This window comes from Camelus dromedarius, chromosome 3 (assembly GCF_036321535.1).
Source record: "Camelus dromedarius isolate mCamDro1 chromosome 3, mCamDro1.pat, whole genome shotgun sequence".
NCBI classification, from domain to species: Eukaryota; Metazoa; Chordata; class Mammalia; order Artiodactyla; family Camelidae; genus Camelus; species Camelus dromedarius.
This window is the reverse complement of record NC_087438.1, coordinates 65,758,672-65,781,253: the sequence shown is the minus strand read 5'-3', so window position 1 is coordinate 65,781,253 and position 22,582 is coordinate 65,758,672. Positions and strand designations below refer to the sequence as shown.

General features: G+C 38.9%; 1 long non-coding RNA gene across 1 annotated transcript; it reads right to left on the bottom strand.

Annotated features, from left to right (window-relative positions):
* Positions 1-17,839: 17,839 nt before the first annotated feature.
* Positions 17,840-22,475, bottom strand: LOC135321066 (uncharacterized). The gene is made up of 3 exons (XR_010380489.1): positions 22,143-22,475; positions 20,725-20,898; positions 17,840-18,214 (listed from the first exon to the last, which is right to left on the bottom strand). It is a non-coding gene; the product is annotated as an uncharacterized LOC135321066 (long non-coding RNA).
* Between the last annotated feature and the right edge of the window lie 107 nt (positions 22,476-22,582).

Genomic DNA, 22,582 nt, shown 5'->3' with positions numbered 1-22,582 from the left:
GACTGTAGCCCAGGAGTATTGATTAATCTGGAAAGAAGTAGCCATTGCACAGACTGCAGACTGGCCTTCTAATCAATAAAAGGAACATACTGTTTGCCCTTCCAAAGTGAATCTTTGAGCCTAGGATATATTTGAAGGCTCAAAAAGGTTGTCTCTGAGGAGAACATGACTAATATGGCTGAAACTCCCTGCACCAGTGGTAGACAAGACCCCAAATTTTATGTTTGTTCCCTAGCTTTTAAGCTTGACTACAGTATCTATTTCTGAACAACATATTGCTAATTTTGCTTGCTTTAGAATTTTATCTTACTAGTATCACACTATATATAATCTCCTACTACATGGTTTTCCTGCTGAATCTTGTATTTGTAAGATTTATCCATATTGATGCATACAGTAATAGTTTATTTATTTTTTCTGCTCTATATCATTCAATGACCTGAATATCTTACCTTGTTGATGAATATTTAGGTTGTTTCCCATTTTTAGTCATCACCATACTGCATTGAATATCCTGGGTATGTCCTTAGTACATATCGCTAGTTTTCTGAAGTTACATACCTGGATGTGGGTGGGTGAATCACAGGGTCTGCGCATCTTTTCGAGAAAAAATTTGAGGCCTTAGATGATGTTATTTTCCTCCAGAGAGAATTTCACTTCCTCTTGTCAAGTACCAGAATCATCATTCAATTTCAGGGCCCCCTTGAGGACCTGGAGCTGGTCTGCAGACTGTGCAACGACTGTTTTTCTTTCAGGTTTATTCTTACTCCTGGGATGCAGCCCCCTAGGGTTTCATCCCAAAGTGATATTGTTTCCCAGAGTCCCCACCTCTGCATGGCTGTGGACTTGACTTTTTTCAAAAAATTTTTCAAAGTCATCCCAAATGTCCATTCTCAACATTTTGTTAGCTCTTTGATGCTTTTGGTGATTCCTTTTAAAAAACTGTCTAGCTTTTTTAGCTGTCAGTGAGAGAATCGGTTCACTATACCTAGTCTTTCATGAAAGGAGGTAGACATTTCTCACTTTGAACCTTTCTAGCTAATGCCAATTTGCTGTCCAGAAAATGGTTTATATACCCGTTAACGGTGAACAGCATTTCCACTGATGAGAAAGATTCACTTTCTCATGCATACCATTTTGTGCTCTTTGCCTTTTGTGCTCTGGGAGTATATTACTTATTCAAAAAATACATATAAAAATCATTAAAAATAAAAACAGTGAATCATTAATTTGGAAAGCATTTTGCCTTCAAGGAAACTAAACCACATGTTGTAATTTCTTAACCCTGCTTCCCAGTGTTTTCTTTAATTCAATATTGAGCCAATTACTATGTCAGCCAGGAATTTTTTTTTTAATAGACAATGATGTCTGTCTTCACAGAATCTAAAATGGTGAGTGTCCCTGGATTAGAATGGATCAAAAGACCACAGTGATGGGAAAATTCAATCAGGAAGTCTTAATGTATATCAGAGAAATGACTAGTTCATTTGTTGCTATGGGGAAAATGATGTTTTCAATTCCTTCCCCATTAAGGGCATTCTTGGATTTAGTAAAATTCAAAACAGGTCATCAAGCCAGTAGTGCTAATGCTGTAGGATGCAATGTTGTAAATAAGCTCCTATTGAATTTTGAAAATCCATTGTATTTATTTAGTATATGAAAAAACAAGGAATCTGTTAGGGCAATAATATCTGTACACATGTGTAAGTTATTTGGGATGAGATCCTAGGAGACTGCAGAGTTTGTTTCAAGTCATGAAAAAGCAGAATTAAAATGTCATGAAGAACTAAGTTAATTTTAAGTATCAGTGAATGAATAGTTTCTTTTTTTTAATTTTAAAATTATTTTTAATTTGGGGGGTAATTAGGTTTGTTTAATTAATTAATTTACTTATTAACTTACTTATTTATTTTAATAGGGTACTGGGGACTGAACCTAGGACCTTATACATGCTAGGCAGGCACTCTACCACTGAGCTATACCCTTCCCTAGTAGTTTCTTAAAATCTAGATTATTTTGAAGTTTGTTGGCCTTTCCTCACCTCCAAGTGTCTAGAATTGCTTCAGTGTAACATGTTGAAAACTAAGACAGATTCCTGTTAATCCAGGATGATATCAGTATGACTCTCTTTTTACACAGAAGGATGGCATTAAAAGTCTCTTGCTCTCTTTACCCTAATGATTCTGTAATTATGATCCAAATAACTCTTCAGAAATGATTGGTGCACCACTGTATTGGGTATGTGGTAAAACTGCTTAATTGGAGAATCTGCCTACAGGTAACATTTTTAATGAATTAATCATGTCACCAATTCTCATTTAACTTTTCTCCTAATGTATATTTAAGTAAGTAATATTTATAATTGAGAATTTAATATTGAAGACTAACATCTAATAAGTGTCTAATAAATGTAGTAGAATTACTGGTAAAATATATTTATACTAGAATCTAGAACCTTATATTCCTAGTAATCCATTTACAGTAAATAGTTGGATTATAAACCTTTTGAAATCTATCAATATTTACTTTGTAGTTATAAATAAAATGTAATGATCCATGAGACCTATAAGTTACATCATCTCAATAGATGCAAAGAAAGCATTTGACAAAATACAATATCCTTTGATGATTAAACCCCTCAACAATTGGGTATAGAAGGAACATACCTCAACATAATAAAGGCCACATATAACACACCAACATCATACTCAATGATGAAAGGTTAAAAGTTTTTCCTCCAAGATCAGGAATAAGTCAGGGGTGCCCATTCTCACCAATCTTATTCAACATAATGCTGGAAATCTAGCTAGAGCAATAAGGCAAGGTAGAGAAATAAAGACCTCCAAATTGGAAAGGAAGAAGTAAAATTATCTTTGTTTGCAGATTATATGAACTAATATACAGAAAATCCTAAGGCCTGTTAGAACTAATCAATGAACACGGTAAAGTTGCAGGATATAAAATCAACATACAGAAATCATGCATTCTATACTTTAGCAACTAAATATCAGAAAAAGATATAAAGCAATCTCATTCATAATAGCATTAAAAAGAATAAAATACTTAGGAATAAATTTAACCACGGATGTAAAAGATCTGTAAATTGAGAACTACAATATTTTGATGAAAGTAATTGAAAAAGAAACAAACAAATGGAAATATATTTCATGTTCATGGATTGAAAGAGTAAATATTGTTTAAATGTCCATTCTACCCAAAGCCATCCATAGATTCAGTGACTTTCTATCAAAATTCCGATGGTATTTTACACAGAAGTAGATAATACAATCCTGAAATTTGTATGGAACCACAAAAAGACCCAAAAGAGCCAAAGCAATCTTGAAAAAAGAGGGACAAAGCTGGAGGCATCACACTTCCTGATTTCAAACTATATTACATGCCTATAGTAATCAAAACAGTATGGTATTGGCATAAAAATAGACACAGACCAATAGAACAGAATCAAGGGCCCAGAAATAAATCTCCACATATACAGTCAACTAATATTTTACAGGGGAGTCAAGAATACTCAGTGGGGAAAGGATAGTCTCTTCAATAAATGGTGTTGGGAAAACTGGATACATGCAGAAAAGTGAAATTGGACTTCTATCTTACATCAGTTACAAAAATTAACTCAAGATGGTTTAAAGACTTAAAGATAAGACCAGAAGTACTAAAACTCCTAGAAGAAAACAGGGAAAGTGCTCCTTGACATGAATCGCAGCAGTGACTTTTGTATATAACACCAAAAGCACAGCAACAAAAGCAGAAGTCAACAACTGGGACTACATAAGTAAAAAGCGTTTACACAGGAAAAGAAACAATTAACAAAATTAAAAGGCAACCTACAGAGTGGGAAAATATTTGCAAACCATATATCTGATAAGGAGTTAATATCCAACACATAGACTTACACAACTCAATAACAACAACAAAACTCTGATTAAAAAATGAGTAGAGAAACTAAACAGACATTTTTCCAAATAAAACATACAGATGGCCAATACCACTACTGCTGATCTGAAACAAATAGACTGCCATATATCGCTCCAGCAAAGACAAGTTTGTTCTGTATTCTTAGAGAATTACAATTCAGGGTCTGTAATCATGGTAAGCCATGTACAAGTCCCTGCATGGCAAGGGAAGGGGACCACTTTTTTTTCCCACTATTAAAGTATAGTTGATTTTCAATATTATGTTTCAGGTGTGTATCAAAGTGATTCAGTTATATATATCTTTTTCAGAGTATTTTCCTTTATATGTTATTACAAGATACTAAATATAATTCCCTGTGCTATATAGTAAATCTTTGTTGCTTATCTATTTATTAGTAGTTTATATCTGTTAATCCTATACTCTTAATTTATCCTTCTTCTCTCCTCCCTCTCCCCTTTGTAACCATAAAATTGTTTTCTATGTCTGAGTCTGTTTCTGTTCTGTATATAGATTCACTTGTATTATTTTTCAGATTCCACATATAAGTGATAGTATATAATACTTGTCTTTGACTGACTTCACTAAGTATTATATTCTCTAGGTCCATCTATGTTGCTGCAAATGGCAATATTTCATTCTTTTTATGACTGAGTAATATTCCATTGTATATATATACCATATATTCTTAACCCAGTTGTCTGTTGATGGGCACTTGGGGTGCTTCCATGTTTTGGCTGTTGTAAAAAGTGCTGCTGTGAATATTGAAGTGCATGTACATTTTTTCATTTTTTTCTGGATATATACCCAAGAGTGAGATTGTTGGATCATATGGTAGCTCTATTTTTAGTTTAAGGGACTTCTGTACTGTTTCCATAGTGGTTGCATCTATTTTCATTCCTACCAGCAGTGTAGGGGGGTTCCCTTTTATCCACACCATCTTCAGCATTTATTATTTGTAGATTTTTTAATGGTAGCCATTTTGACTGGTGTGAGGTGACACCTCATTATGGTTTTTATATACGTTTCTCTAATTATTAGTGATGTTGAGCATCTTTTTATGTGCCTGTTGGCCATCTGTAAGTCTTCTTTGGAAAAAGGTTTATTTAGGCCTTTTGCCCATTTTTTGATTAGGGTGTTTTTTTTTTAATGCTGTGTTGTAGGAGCTGTTTATACATTTTAGATATTAACCCCTGTTGATTGCATCATTTGTAAATATTTTCTCTCATTCTGTAGGTTTTTTGTTTTGTTTGTGGTTTCCTTTGCTATGGAAAAGCTTTTAACTCAGTCCCATTTCTTTATTTTTGGTTTTATTTCTTTTGCCTTGGGAAACTGCTCTAGGAAAATATTGTTATGATTTATGTTGGGGAATGTTTTGCCTGTGTACTCTTCTAGGAGTTTTACAGTGTCATGCCTTATATGTAGGCGTTTAAATCATTTTGAGTTTATTTTTGTGTATAGTGTGAGGGAGTGTTCTAATTTCATTGACTTACATGCAGCTGTCCAGCTTTCCCAACACCATGTTGAAGAGGCTGTCCTTTCTCCATTATATATTCTTGCCCGCTTTGTCATAGATTAATTGACTGTAAGTGCATGGGTTTATTTCTGGGCTTTCTATTCTGCTACATTGATCCATATGTCTGTTTTTGTGCCAATATCATGCTGTTTTAATTACTCTAGCTCTGCAGTATAGTCTGAAGTCTGGAAAGGTTATGCCTCCAGCTATGTTCTTTTCCCTCAGGATTGCCTTGGCATTTGGTCTTTGTGATTCCATATAAATTTTAGGATTATTTATTCTAGTTATGTGAAAAATGTCATAGGTATTTCGATAGGGATTACATTAAATCTGTGGATTGCTTTGTGTAATAAGACCATTTTAACAATATTCTTCCAATCCAAGAGCATGGAATATCTTTCCATTTCTTTGAATCAATTTCCTTTTTCAATGTTTTATAGTTTTTCAGCATATAGATCTTTCACTGCTTCCTTGCTTAAGTTATTCCTAGGTTTTTTTTTTTTTTTGGATGAAATTTTAAATAGGATTTTTTTTTTACTTTATCTTTCTGATATTTCATATTTAGTGTATAGAAATGCAACAGATTTGTGTATATTATTCTTGTATCCTGCAAATTTGCTGAATTCATTTATTAGTTCTAATAGTTTTTGGATGGAGACTTTAACATTCTCTGTATAGAGTACCATGTCATCTGCAAATACTGACAGCTTTATTTCTTCCCTTCCAATTTCGATACCTTCTATTTCTTATTCTTGTCTGATTGCTGTGGCTAGGACTTCCAATACTGTGTTGAATGGAAGTGGTGAGTGTGGGCATCCTTTTCTTGTTTCTGAGTTTAGCAGGAAGGCTTTCAGCTTTTCACCATTAAGTATTATGTTGACTATGGTTTTGTTGTAAATGGCTTTTAATATGTTGAGGTATGTTCCCTCTCTAGCCACTTTGGTGAGAGTTTTCACCATGGATGGGTGTTAAATTTTGTCAGATGCTTTATCTGCATCTTTTGAGATTATCATGTGGTTTTTGTCTTTCCTTTTGTTAATGTGGCATATCACATTGATTGATTTGCTTTTGTAGAACCATTCTTGTGCCCTGAAATGAGTCCATATTGATCACAATGTATGATCTTTTTTATGTGGCGTTGGATTCAGTTTGCTAATATTTTATTGAGGATTTTTGCATCATATTCCTCAAAGATGTTGTCCTGTAATTTTCTTTTTTTGTAGTGTTTTTGTCTGGTTTTGGTATCAGAGTGATTATGGCTTCATAAAATGAATTAGGGAGTGTTGCCTCCTTTTTAATTTTTTGGAATACTTTGAGCAGGGTAGGTATAAATTCTTTTTTATAAGGGAGATTCTTTTTTGGGGAGATGTTGGTCAGGGGGTACAAACTTGCAGTTAGAAGATGAATAAGTTCTGCAGATCTAATGCACAACACTATATTGTATATTTGAAAGTTGCTATGAGAGTACTAATCTTAAATGTTCTCATTACAAAAAAGAAATGATATTTATGTGACAGGATGGAAGTGTTGTTAGTTGATGCTATGGGTAGTAATCATTTTTCAATGAAAATTTATTTATCAAATCAACACATTGTACACATTAAACTTATACAAATTTATATGTCAGTTACTTCTCAATAACAAAAAAGACCTATAAATTAAAGACTTGGTCTTATAATAGAAAACAAAGAGGTACTTAGGGTTAGACTTTACAGAAGGCAGCAGAGGTGGTGTCTCTGTTTTCAGTGGTTCTGTTCTTTGTGTGCTTAATAGAAAATATTTACTTTTATATAAATGACAGGAGAATTTCGGGCTAAAACTTACAATAATTTACAAGTTGAGCGCTGGTCATTTCTAGCAGGCCTAATTTCTCACAGTCACTTTAAATAGGGAGTCTGTGAATTAAAAAGTCTTACTTGGAAAATAATTATGAAACCTAATAAATTTGACTTTAAATTGGCCCTGTAGAAAAAATAATGGTTACTGTTTCAGAGCCCACTACTCTTCTATTACCCTCGTGGGGTTTCAGCCAACACAGGGGTCTCAGTGTTCCTCAGATAAGCATTTGGGAACTTCAGCTCTTTTCAGAGGGGTGAGAAGCATGCAGAGGAGAGAAGGCAGGGGAAAAGGTGAGGTGGAGGGGAAAAGTGAAATGGAAACTATTAGTGACAGATGAAAAGCAGCCAATCCAGAATACGTTTCATATTTTTATTCCTTAAACAGAGGGAAGCATTTCAGTCTTACGTTAACTTCTTAATCACTTGTATTCTACCGCTGATTGACTTTAAGGAGGATGTGAAAGAGCATATATCCCTTGTGGCCATAAATTGACCGATTCGCTAGATACTGCACGTTTTTGCAGTTCTATCTAGTGCTACCTTCCTCTGCCTGTGCTTTATTAAAGTTCAAGCAGAATCACAGGAAAAAATCTTATTTTGGAAGGTGTGAATTAGAGCTAGGGTTCGAGGGAGGTCTCAGATCCCAAACTTCTTGATGCAATTTTAAATGTTAATATTGTGACACTATTTTTTTATTCTAGCCACTCCCTTCTTCAATACCACCTCATAAATACCACAGGTATTTCAGCCTTGTGGGAATAGAGGCAGGGATTATTTTTATAGCTACACCCTGCGCCAATAAATATATCTAATAAACATTTCTACAACCAGTTTATTTCAACTTCAGGGTATAGTTTTCTCTACAGTGAGAGAAACTGACCCGTCTCTAAGGGCCAATTAATCTCAAAATCCGAGTGAGAAAATTAAGGGCACACGGTGAGCTGGAGGTCCTTCTAGAGAAGAAAAATCACACATTCAAGGAAGGGGTCAAAAATTCAGATACTTTCAAGGGTCCAGTGGGTAATAGGAACATATGAAACTACTGCAGTAAAATGGTTCGGAAGTGATGTGCTGGCCAACTGGAGTATATAGCCAACTCACTTGTGTAAAAAACACCCCACTGGCTGAACTGAGTGGCTGCATTTACTCTACCACAATACACATTTGGGGTCTCTCTTTTAAAGAAGTCCTATATAAAAGGAATTAAAAGGAGTAAGTGTTTATTTGACTGGGGTAAAGATCCCTGAGTTTTACTTACTTCTTTTTGCTCTTCCTAAATAGACATTAAAAAATAAATAAAACTTAGGGAAAGGCCAGACCAGTGAATAGACAGGAGTAATTAGCAGCTTATTCTCAGCTTCCTAAAGTTCTCTGGCCTAAACTCTCTTCCTCACTGGTTTGCGACAGCATTACTAGGCTCAATGCAGCCATGTTGAGGGAGGGAGGAGAGTAGCAGAGGATGTCGATTTCTCATGTTAGTTTCAAGAGTGCAAACATGAGTTTGATAGATATTTAGCTGTAATTAGCTGACAGTCTATAGTAAGGTCATGAGAAAAGTGAAAAGTCTGGGTTTTGTGGAGTAAATGCATTTCCAAAGAAGTTAAACTCTCTGGCCAGCCAGGAACACCAGCAGCATTAGAACATAGGAGGTATGAGGGCCAGGGAGTGAAGGAAAGCCGAGTGGCTGGTGGTGGGGAATGAGTGACATATCAAATAACTACACTAATGTCATTGAGCATCTATTTTATGTCATGTGCTTTGCTTGGTGCTGGGGATATAAAGATCAATCAGCTGTGGCTCCATCCAGCAGGTAAGACAGACTTACAGCTAACTGTGCAATATTTTATCAACTCTGTGACTCAGACTTTTTCATATTTAAAACATCTTTGAAATTGAAGGCATCTCACGGTTTTCTTGGTAGTGTTTTTAACTTCATCCCACTGAAGTGGTACATAAAATAACTGTGTATGTTATAACAGAAGAAGTATAGTAAATAGATTGTGACATACTGTGACCAAGTAGGAAGAACAATAGTGATAATGTGTTGTGTAGATAATAGTGAACTTATTGAAAGCTTTTAATCAGGCGAATAACATGTGACATCTCTGTATTCATTCTTCCCTTCCTCTTGCTTGCTCTCTTTCCTCTTAATCCATAAACATTTATGAAGCACTTTCTTTAAAAAAAAATTTTTTTTTTAATGGCGATACTGGGGATTGAACCTAGGACCTCATGCTTGCTAAGCATGTGCCCTACCACTGAGCTATACTCCCACCCCACCAAAGCACTTTCTGTAGGCCAAGTTCTCTGTTAGATCCCAGGAATTCAATGGTGGAAAGAGACATAACCATTAATCAACTGAATCTAACTGACATTTTGTTGACTATTTCACCCAACGGCAGTGGAATACACATTCTTCTCCAGCTCACTTGGAACATTCGCCAAGACAGACCACAGTCTGGACCATGAAACACACCTTATCAAATTTAAAAGAGTAAATACCATACAAAGTAGACTCTTAGACTACAATGGAATTAAACTAGAAGTCAATAACAGATAGCTGAAAAACCCAAGTATTTGAAGACCAAATAACCTACTTCCAAATAACACCTAAGTCAAAAAAGATGTCTCAAGAGAAGTTAAAAAGTATTTTGCACTAAATGAAAATACAACCTATGAAAATCTGTGGAATGCAGTGAAAGCAGTGCTTAGGAAAAAAGACGTAAGTTCTGGCCTCATGAAATTGACAAATTAGCTGAAGAGACTGACCAAAGACTAAGGAAACAAAAAAACTTTTTAAAAGAGTAAAAAATTGAAATTAGAGTTATGTTAAATAATAAAGGGTATGAGACTACTTTTTGTTAAGGTGGTTACAGAAGGTGGCATTTAAGTCGAAATCCAACTGTTGGCAGGAGGGGAATGTTTTCCAGTCTGAGAACAGCATGTGTGAGGCAGAAAACTGCTTAGCATGTGTGTGGAAATGAAAGATCAGTATGATAGAAACCTCACAAAGAGAAGAGAGATATGAGATGATGTGTAAGGACAGGCAGGGGTTAGATCACATAGGGCCCTATAGACCTTGGGAACTGTTAAAAGTCACTGAGAGGTTTTAAGCAGGAAAATAGGGTCCTGTTTATGTGTGCAGACAAAAATCCTGGGCCAGGAGAAGAAACACTTGGGTTCTGGTTCAGGCTTGAGCAAGAACAACAGCAGGGCAGGCACCTGGGCCCCAGAACCAGGCTGTCAGTGGAGTGTCTAAGAAGTCTAATTTCTGAGATAATTTGTGTTCTCAAGTGAGTTTGTCTGAAAATTTCACCATTGGACTTTGGGTGTAAATATAGCATGTTAATTCTTAAATTCAATCTAGAAGGCTGGCGAAGTTGTGTCTGCAGTTACATAGCAGTGACAGCCATTGGTACAGAGGACACTGGCCCATCAAACTATTTTATTAGAAACTGTAACAGACTGGGGCAGGAGTAAAATTTGGTGCCACACTCAGCTCCAAGCTCAGCCTAACTGAACTCAACACTGCTCTGATTCTCTCCTTCAACTGCTAAAGCTGGTCAAGGAATGGAAGAAGGAGGTGGTTGCTCACCTCCACAAGCAAAGATATGTCCATTTTTAGAACTTCACAATAGCCCTGTTTCTTCAGGAAGACAGTTACTATAGCAACACTGACTATTTCTGAGCTGGATTTTGGACTTTAGGGTGAGAGAACCCTTCTGGGGGTTCCCAAAGAGCTAGCTGCCATGGAAGGGGTCTCATAGACCCCACCAAATAGGTCTATTAATCTGCTGTAGAGCAGAAACTAACTTTGGCTGGGATGCCAAAGCCACAGAAAGACTAGACATAGCATTTCTCAGAATCAAAGGCAAAACCAATCCAAGGCGGCCAATAAACAGAGTGCCAAGGACTTGTGGGAAATCCAAGACAACCAGTGAGGGAAGTGCCAAAGAATTGTGAGACAGATGGACATTTCAAAATAGACTATACTCGAAGAGCACCCTCAGTGATTGAATTATAGTCACAATTTTTGATATCATACCTGGGTCAGAGATGTGTCACATATCTCTCAAATTTTTCATATTATTTTTTTCTTTAAAAAGTGGGAACCCACTGCTAGCAGTGGCAGAGCTGAGGCATGCTTGGGTTAGGGAGTGATCTCAGGAAATCAGAGAGAGATCAGACAGTGGAACTACTCTTAGTTGGCACCTTTATCCCCTCTTGCCCTCAGGGAGATTAAGCTGGAGTGTTTGAGCTGAGAGTTGGGTGAATGGAATAGGTAAAGTAGAATAACATGTAGTAAGGTTGTGGAGCTGGAAGAAGCCTGATGCAAAAGAAAAATTAAAAGGCTAGTGGGAATGGTGTGCAGAGAGGAGGACAAGAAATGAGACTCTTGAGGTACAGATGGAAGATAGGGAAACAGACCACACGGGGTCTTGCCAGCAGGGGAAAGACACAGGGAAAGGCCCTAGCAACTCACACGAAGCCACCAGCCTGCTTTCCTTCTTAATGTAGGCTACCTCCTAATTTGGGGGCAGGAGAGGGAGTGGTTAGTGACAGAGGAGCCCTGAGAATAGGTTAGACATTGCTAGAGATTCAGATCTGAAGACAGATCCCTGTTTGTAGCCTTGTCTAGTGCAGGCAAGTTTCATCAGAGGATGAGGGGTCTGGGCCAGATGCTCTGGGTGGGATGGAGCCACTGCTCAGCAGGAATCTTTTCAAGGGGAATGTCCCTAAGAAGGGGGTGGGATGGAGTGAGAAATTCATCTCTATCTACACTCACCTGCCCTGCCTAGGCAGCCCAGATAGAGGAGTACCTTATACCCACTGATTGCTTGGAATATGGGACTTCTTGTCCAGGGCAAGATGCTTCAGAACAGAGACCTGTCCTCTTGGGAGAAGTTAGAAAAATGGTTGGGGGCAGATTTTCTCTATGGATATTCAGATTTACTGAGGGAAGAAAGTGCAAGAAAATTAATTGAAGTATTAACTTGAGTGTTTTTCTCCACACGTAGTTTACTCCCCTATCTCAAGCAGGTAACTTGGGCTATTAATTTCCCTGTTTTAGGGCCATTTGTGCATCGTAAAGCAGTAGTTGCTCAAAAACAACATCTCCTGACTGTAATAAAAAGCTGAGTATTTTGGTGACTCAGAGGGGCAGAGGAGAGGGGAAAATAGCAAGAGGAATTTTTTAACTTCCAATGTAGGTCACAGTTATGGTATGTGCATCCCAGAGATAGAAGGAACACGTGTCCCATGAATAGTGTCCTTGGGATGGCCTCAAGACCTCAGAGAGGCTGGGTACATGTTGCACCTAGGACTGATGGACCCGAGGCCCAAAGCGTCTGTGTCCCAGCAAGGCCTGGAGGCAGTACTTCCCTGAACCTGAAGCCTAGGGAGTGAGTATCTCCATGGTAACCGGAGGGAACCTAAGACTGGGAGGCTTACGACCTGGGCTATTTTGGCTGTGCTTGAGACTCTGTGACTGTGCTTGAGCCCTAGGTAAGGGTAGAAGTTAATAATAATTGAGAGTGGATATCCCAACAGGCTAGCAGAACAGGAGTTTAGAATAGAATTTTTAAATTCAAATAAAGTTTTAAAAAATGATGTGTTTTGCACACTTGAATGAGGTGCTAAGATTCTTGTCCATTATAAGAAGACAACTTTGCCTGCTGAGTGAAATGCATTGTAGAAGGAGGCAAGTATAGACATGACTAGAATTTGGAGGCTGTTGTATCTGGACAAGAAATAGTGTGGGCCTGGTTTAGGGTGGTGGGAGTAGACATAGTGAGAGCTGGAAAGGTAAGAATTTTTTTGTGATCTATGATGGATGGACTCCTAAGGTGGCCCCCCCGGCCCATGTCTCCTGGTGTCCATGTCCTTGTGTGCCCCTACCCTTCGTGGGGGACAGGACCTGCCATTTGTTTCTAACTAACAGGACATGGCAAAGGCAATGGGATTATCTGACTGTGCTCCATAAGATTGTAACGTTCACCTTGATTGAGTCTCTCCCTTCCTTGCTGGCTTTGAGGAGGCAGGCAGCTGTGTGGGGGGACCCTACAGAACTGCAAGTGGTGTCTAGGAGATGCGGGTCTGTGAGAAACCGATGAGCTTAGCCCTCCAAATTCATGGAACTAAATTCTGGCAACAACTTGAGTGACCTCAGAAGTGGATCATTCTCCAGTCAAGCTTTGGATGAGACCATAGCTCTGGATGATACCTTGATTGCAGCCTTGTAAGACCCTCAGCAGAGGACCCAGAAAAGCTGTGCCTGGATTTCAGACCCACAGAAACTGAGACAATAAGTGTATATTGTTTCAAACTGCTGAATTTGTTACGTAGCACAGAAAATGAATACAGTGTCCTTAAGAGCACCTGTCTCTTCCTACCCACAGGCAAATCTATACTGTCCCATGAAGGAAGTCATTACCTTCTATTCACACTCTTTCTCAACTTGTTCATCCAGTTGAACTAGTTATAGCTTCTCTGCCTAAGACCCAATTTTTGGATCTCTGCTTTGTCCTAGTTGGAATACCTTCTCTGTATTTTATCTAGGTTTCTGGGCTCACCTTTCCCTGGACGATGCTTTTGATTCTGTTTCCCTTTCTGCTTCTCCTCTCTGCACTCCCCCACCCTCCTTCCTATCACAGTAGTTGTTCTGTCTTAATCCCTTGCCAAACACTAGCTTTCTGGTTTAGATTTCTGGTCTCCATGCTTGTATAGGGTGGTGGTTTAAACAGATGACAAAATGGGAAACAGACTGAAGAAGGCAAAGAGATTAGAAGTTAAAATGTTAGTGAAGAGAATATTGTAATAGTACAGGTGACATGATTGGAGGCAGTTGGAATGGAGAGGAAGAGAAAGATTCCAGACACATTTTGGAAATAATATTGACAGGACCTGGTGAGGTTTAGTGCTAAAGGAATGATAATGTTGTTTAATGGACTTAGCTTGGGTGACTAGCTCAAAGGCAAAATCTTAACTACACTTGAAATAGTCTACCCTTCACTGATCCCTTTTAAACTAAGATGGCACACAAATAAACCTACCAGGAAAGATTTGAAAAGCAGGAGCACTTCTTCGGTAGAATTTATCCTGTTCCCACCACTAACCTGGCTCTATCACTTCCTAGCTGTATATCTCACAAGTTACTTACCTGATAGAGCCTCCATTTTCTCAGTGGAAGTGATAATATTGTGATAATTAAATGACACACTTCATATAAAGTGCTTGGCTGGTGCTTGGCACACAGGAAATGTGCAGAATACACCAGTTCTTATTGTTGAGATGTGCTGCTTCTGGTCCCCTAATACTTTTACTAGTCTCAGATTTCCCACTGCTTTGAGATCTCCTTTTTAAACTGTGTATTTCATCTCCAAGTTTCCACCCTAGGTTAGGCTTATGTTACTTTGACTTTGGCACTCATCCAGGGGAAGGACATGATTGCTAGTATGTGGTCACAGATAAGGAAAGCCTCTATCCCTTGCCCATCTCCTTATGTTGTGTTTCCCTTGAGTCCATGGGACTGAATGCCCAGTCCTGCCTTTCCTCTAGATTTACCAACAGGGAACAGAATCAAAAAGGGAAGACAGAAGGGGTTATGAATTTGTGAGGGATGAGGGTAGTTTCTTCCAGAATCTGTTGAAGTTAAGGTGTTTATAGAACATCCAAGAGAACTTTCCAGAGTAAGCAGTGTTTATACAGATATAGAGTTCAGGAGCAAAATCAAAGTAGGTAAGTAGATTTGGAGTTAATAATATGACTGTGGTATCTCTAAAGCCAAGGGAGGTGAGAGATTGCAAGGAGGAGACATCAAATACTGCACAGAAACGAGCAGGGTAAAAAATGAGAAAGACCATTTGATCTGGCAACTAACCAATTAGAATTTGCTGTTTACAATTTTGTAAAGGACATGGCTCCTTTTTTTAGACAAATGAAAGAAAATCTCATTTTCATAATTAGTAGCAGTTTTATAGGACTCACTCTAAAAATTTATGTAGTCTTGTGGATTATACTATCATCAACAGCTTAAGGAAAACTAGTAATGTTTAGATTACAGCAGATTTTTGCAAAACTTCAGCCTCAAATATCATTTGAGTACATATTTTAAAATCCCATGAGTGTAGTAAAATGAATTTTAGAACATTAAATGATCCCTTTAAGATGCTTAATGAAATTGTAAAAATGAGGCTTCAGAGATTTTTTTGGCTTTATCGTTTCAGAAATTGACCATGCCATGGTGCTGAATGGAGAACATCAGAGTCAGACTAGGGTGTGGATTCTGAGGTTGGGCAGGATACTCAAGGGTTAGGTGGCTCCTTCTCTCACTTCAGTTCAGTCATTCTACTTCATACGTCAGCATAACATTACCATCTATTCACAAACTAGACATTCACATCACCCCCAAATTGTCAAAACTATGACTATTAAGTCCATGGCTGATGAAAGTTAATTACATGCTCAATTTTTTTATGATGTCCTGGCAGGCGAGACATCACTCCCAAAATATTAGAATACTGTCCTGAATGTACATGATGCTTGGAAAGTTGCATGTCAGTCCTGAGTACTTATTCTTAATTTAAACCCTCCTTAGGAGTGATTATTTTGCATGCCACATTTCTAAATGCTGATCTGATGTGGTCCCGTAGTGTTTGAAAAGACAAATCTAGGGCAGGTATTTTGTCGTTTCAAACTTAGAATATAACTGAGCTTTGAGGAAACTTAAAGGCAAGTCAAAGGAACACAGTGTTATTCGTAGGAGAAGTTTTGATTCCTCTCTCTGTGACACACATGCACACACACTCACGCACACCCCTCACAGTCACGAAGCCTGCCCCATGGAGAATGAGACTCTCCTCCTTTCCTGGCCTCACAGTAGATACTCTTTGACTTTTCCCCATTGCCAGTAAAATTTAGGGGGCTATCCAAAGCACATAGCTGGTGACTGCAGAGTGAAGACAAGTGATTGTGTTGTAGCAGTTGTCAATGAATCTTTCAAAACATGAAATTGTTCTTAGAGGCTGCTTGTCTAAAATTGAGTGACATTATCAAAAGTACTTAAATCAAGTTGGTTGATTAAAAATACAGTTCAAGATTTGCAGATACTAACTACTACATATAAAAGAGATAAGCAAAAAGGTCCTACTGTACAGCACAGGGAACTTATATTCAATATCTTGTAATAACCTATAATGGAAAAGAGTATGAAAAGGAATATACATGTGTATAACTCCATCACTATGCTGTACACTGTAAATTAACAACATTGTAAACCAACTATACTTCAAATAAAAAAATTAACTTCAAAAAATATATAGTCCAGGTTTAGCTTATAGTTCATTTAAGTTTCAGTGGAATTTAGATCAACCTTAAACTATGTATGGTAAGCAAAACAAAAAAAAATTGTTTTCCCATGGGACACAAAGGACACACTATCTTCATCCAAGTGATCAGAGGAACTAGCAGGTTTTAGAATTCAAACCATGATTTTTTATGACTCTTAAAATTGCATGTAAATGATACCCAACTCAGTCAAACAGTCTTAATCAGTAAGGGATTATTTTTATGACTGAAACATTATGTTGTACTCCAGAAATTGATACAACATTGTAAACTGACTATACTTCAATTAAAAAAAAAAGAATGGATGTGTTTTAATCAGCACACCATTTGCACAGAATTTAGCACTAAGTCTGGAACATAATAAACAATAAATACCAAACCAAAAAAAAACAACCAAAAACCAAAATTGATGATTTATTGGAAGGATGCTGGGTAGCGCACAGAACTGAGGAAATAACTGCAGAAAGGAGGCAGCTCCAGACCATAAGAGTGAAATCAGAATATGTGTTCAACAAAGGAATCTCTCAAGCCCTGCTTCTAATTTCTTTTTCCTCTTTGGTGTTGGTTTCGTTTACTTAGGCATTGCCCCACAGTGGAAACTTGGCCATTAACCCTAAGGCCACATTCTTACAACACTGAAACCACGAGGAAAAAGAAAAACAGAGGCTTCCCTGTCAGCTTCAGCCAGAATAATCCCGGGCAAGGCTTCTGACTGCCCTGGGTTTGGTCGTGTGCCAGTCCTCGAACCGGTCACTGAGCTAGAGAATGAGGATGCCATGTCCATCCCAGACCAAGACTGAGCCATGTGCCTATGCATTTCCCAGAAGGAGGGAAAGAAGGGGTGAGCAGACAGGAGAAAGAGAGCCCCTAGAGACATTTCAAAGATACCAAGTTGTAACTTGATGCTTGGCAATACACTTATGTCACAGAAGTACTCATCCCACTCCCAAGTGCCCCATGCCTCTCATAATCTAAATCTACCATCAATTTCCCAGTAATTTTTTTGGTCCATAAAAGCATTCAAAATGACTTGAAGCCTCTGCGTCATTGTTTTATTTCTTTTTAATTTTTATGTTCAGTTTCTACACAGTTTAACATAGTGGCTCACTCAGTACATCTTCCAGCCTCTTTTTAGGATTCCTCTCTCCACTGCTGAGTCTGGAAAGCAAATACTTCATTTCCCAGACTCCTTTGCTCTGAGGTTCTGGAGGTGCGCTAGGCTCTGCCAAACGGAAGTGCTGGTGGGAGACTTGAATTTGGAACTGAGTTAAGTGGGGAGAGAGGCAAAGCTTGAGATATTCATTTCGCTGGGACAAATTGGAGCATCCAGGACATGGTTCTGGAGCCATCAGCGATGCTAGCTGCTGCCCAGTTTAGCAGATGGTTTCTGGGTCATGGCAAGAGAAGCAGCTTCGTTGGTGGCCAAGTGCTCCATGGTAGCTTTGGGAATTGTTCCTGGCAGCTCCCTCTAGTGTGTGTTTAAGCCTTCCCGCTGATTATATAAGTCATGGCCCAGCCTGCAGTCAGTCCTTTTCTGATTCAGTAGCTTGAATGAATTCTGTCTTCTGTGATTGAACCCTGACTGATACAACATAGAAATTAGTTTTTAAAATGTCACTGATCTTTTTGGTTATTTTCTTTTTCTGTCTTTGTAATTACATGGATACAGAACATAAAGTGGGGTTGGTTTTCAGTTACTTGTTTCTGTCAATGAACAGGTAAATTGGACGGTGATCACCGTCCCAAACTGATATGTGGTTTCCTAGAAACACTTGCAATATTGTTCAATAAGTGTGTGCTGGAGACCTTCCATTTGCACCCCGCTCCGCCCCCAGATCCACTCTGCACTCCTCTCATCCCACTCCACGCCCTGGGACTGACCAGTAGTGATGGACTTCCTTGCCCTCTGGCTTTGCCAATGAAGAGACATGGTGTACGCTGGTTTTCTGTCCCTTCCTGCCCCTCCTCCCCATTAGGTTAACATTTGCTTTGTCTTTCAAAAGTGTCCTTGCTGACATAGTCCTCCCATCTGTGGACCATCTTTCTACTTAGTATTTGTACTCTCAAAACAGTTAACATTTACTAATTCCTCACTGTGCAGGCTCTTGCAAACTGAGGATTCAGAGATCAAAACCCACACGTAGAATGGCCTCAGTGGTCCTTTCCCTGCACTAAGTACCCATACTTTGATCTTCAAACTTGTTATTTTCTTGTTCTTAATTGGTTAAGAAGAAGAATCCGAAGAAATAATCTAGATAGTTGTCAACAACCACAGGTGACCCCAGACTCTGTCCACTTCTCTTCCCTCCTCTATCTGCATCACCTTCAGTGGTTCCTTGTAGGTTCCAAAACTCAAACAGCTGATGCTGCCCAATGTTGAGGTGTGGCCCTCAGGAGTTCACTTATCCTCCTACTTTTCTGGCTAAGATATGGAGAATCCCCTTTGCCCTCAGTGCAGCAGTGTAAACCAAACTTTTTTTTTTCCTCAAAGAAAATTTGTATTTGCCCTTGAATTCTAGGATATATATCAGTCAAGTTCTATAAATATCAGAATTTCTCATGGTGGAGATAAGGAATCTTTTTTTGTAAGACAAGTTCCCTAAATTATTCTGGTGCATTCCTTTGCTTCTTTTTATTCATTGCATCTATTAATAACTGATGAGAGAGAGAGAAGGAAGGAGGGAGTTAGGGAAGGAGGGAAGGAAGGAAGGAAAGAAGGAAAGAAAAAGAACTTCAGTAGTTTAGATATTTTCTTTACTTTGCAGTGTACTACATTAAATGAGTAATATAAAATTTTACTATATTATGATTTTGCTGTTTGCATCCTTTAGAATGGGAACTGTTTGACTCTTAGGCTCATACTGTGAAAGTTCAGTGGTCTATCACCAGGACTGGGAAGCCAAAGAGGTTCGGCACGGTGCTACAGAAACAGAAGAGCCCAGAATTTTCACTGATTTAACTGGAATTTCATTTGGACATCTTTGGCTGATCCGTCTACTCAGTCCTGGACTCTTCCCCTCCTTGTGGTCTTGCTAGGTTGGGAGCTGGGCAGTGGACATAGGCAAAGATTCGAAACTTCTGCCCTTAGGTAGATCTGGATGGCCCTGCTGCTGGAGCTGCTGAGTACTTTGGGTCTCTCTAGAATCTCTTGTGTTAGGCCCAGATGAGTCAGATTTGCAGCTCTTCTCTGCTGCTGCCCTGGCTCTGACTCATTTTACACCAGTGAAAAATTTCAGCCAGTAATCAATTTCTCATTTCTTATTTGGTAGATAGTTAACATTTTCAGCTCAGTGAAGTATCAGATCTTTCTAGTCACTAGAGTCGAGCTCTTTCCCTAGTTTCTTCCCAGTTAGTCCTTCATCAGTCACTTTCCTGATCTACAAATCCTTCTTGCCTCAAGGACATAGACTGTCCACATCCTATGATTATAGAACAAAAGTTCCTTCAATGTACAGTAACATTAATATGCAGACAGATTCTTCTGTCCCCCCTCAGTATGTGAGAGAGTATGAGAACTCTTTGGTAGTATAATGCTATGGTTCCTTAGAAAACACAGTCAACAAACCTACCTATGTTTTCATACCAGTATGTTTTAATTCCTTTTAGTAGATGCAAAGAACACGCTCACTCTTGGTTGGATAACTCATTCTTTGTGCAGTTGCTGTTGCAGAGGGAGCCATAAACAAGATCAAACCTGGACCCGGTTTCCCGAACCAAGATTTGCTTTAATGTTCAGATTGACAATATCTCATAAACTCCATCATCTCCAGTAACTTAATGTAGCAGGTATAGGTCTAGATTTTGAAGAAATTGACATGATTCATTTAGACATTGCTTTGAAACAACAGAGCCTTGCTGACTGTGATGTTTTCCATTTTTAGTGGCATTTATGAATTTCTCTTGTGTGTCACAGATAATTTTTATATAACTAATAATTTTCTAGTAGATAAAGGTACAATGAACATAAACCTATAATTCTCAAAAGAGTAAATAAAAAGTAAAGAACATCTAATCAACATATGTTCAGGGTAGTGCTCAATCTCATAGTAATGAAAGATGTAAATTTTAAAAACATGTGTTATGGTGATTTACCTTCTGGTTGAAATGAGCAAGGGAAGAGCCACAGGAATACAGAATGCAGGCAGGCTCACAGTGAGGTGGTCTCTTGCTTACTGAGGAGGGACGGAAGAGGGTGAGGTCCATGGGTTCCATCAGGCTGCGGGAACTGGAGGTATGCTTAGGTGACCCTCGGTGTCAAAAGTTTGTCTGAGGAGGGAGGAAAATGGAAAACAAGTCATCAGTCCTCCAGTTGCATAGAAAGTTCTTCAGGACCCAGCAGTCCTAGTAGTCTGACAGCAGTTTTGGTCACTTAGTGAGAACTCATGTTGTTCCTACAGAAGCTGGCATCCATCGCTCCTCCTCTAGTGCTATCATACTGGTGACTTAGGACCTTTCTGAGGCCTGACTCAAACTGGCTGAATCAAGGACGAAATTCATTGCTTCCCTTGACTGGGAAGTCTAAGGGTAGAGCTTGCTCAGGACAGCTGAGTCTCAGGGCCTCAGTGGGGTTATTCTGTCTGTCTTTCTCTTTCTCTGTCATCTACTTTCCTTTGAATTGGCTTCACTTTAGAGCAGGTTGTTGCCATAGGGTGGTCCCTGGTAGGTCACTTACCATCTCAAATCCTCAGTTTCCTCATTCTAGAAAAATGAAACTACTAGCCACCTATACAAGTACACAGTGAGGATCCAATAGAGATAGAGTGTAAGTACATGCTCTCAAACCACAGCGTTTCAGAGGAATTTATTAGTTGTTGTGGGCTCAGTGGCCTGTTTTGGAACAGTCTTTCTTTTAACTTGGCCTCTATCCCTTCTTCTTTGTTTCTGAGTATTAATAAAATGGTATATAGATTTTGTTGAGTAGGCCTGCCTTGCAATTTGGCACATAGGGAAAAAAAAGTGTCATCCTTTTTATCAAGAATATCAAGAATGAGGGACATGGCTATTCTTTTTTAAGGTGGTGTTTAAAAAATTAAGTTGTGGGGCCATAGGAGCCAGTGGAGGTACCTCAGGGACCACAGTGTGTGTGGAGTGGGAGGGAAGATGCAGGAGTGGGGCTGAGAGGCAGCTGGCAAGGATTGAATGGTGGGTTTGTCCCACTTATTCAGAACAGCCTCTTTTTGTCTGCTTTCTACATCATGATGCTGGGTAAGATTTTACATCAAAAAGGAGAGTAGCGATAGGGTCCAAATGGCAGCAATTTTGGCAGCAAAAGAGAAGAAATGAGCCAAATGCTGACATTTACTGGCAAAAGCTAACGAAGACAGAACTGATCCAATTAATTAGAGCAAAGTTGAACACCCCTTGATCAAACTCTGGAACCCAATCAGAAAAAAAAATTGATGAGTAATAACCCAAAGTTGTATAGTTGCAACGGCTAAAGCCTGAGGAGGACTCTCACCTTCTCCCAGCTCCCACCTGCGAAGCTTTTGAAATACATGGGCTCAACTGACCTCTTACACTGTGGGGCAGATAGTAGTATTGGTGTTTATCAGCCTCTCCTTGCATTTGCAGAACTCCGTGTTGCTAGTTCTGGCCAATGAAATGTGAGTGGAAGTGATGTGTATTATTCCACGCTGATGCAGAATTCTCTGGACTTAATTCTTTCTTGCCATGGGAGTCCAGAAGGCCAAAAGCTTAAGCTGGATGCACCTATAAGATGACAAGCCTCTGTCACTCTGCCCCCAGAGCGGCTGTGCAGGGCAGAGTACCCTGCCTCTTGACGGTGGCTGTGTTCCAGGAGTGAGAAATGAAGCTTTGTATTCTTCAACTGCTGATGTCTTAGAGTTGCCATGTCACAGCAGCCTAACCTCATCTCCACTGGGAGGAAATGGGGAGGCTCCAGGAAGGGTTTTCATATTGAGAAACTGACAGGGGCTGCCTGGAAGAGAGC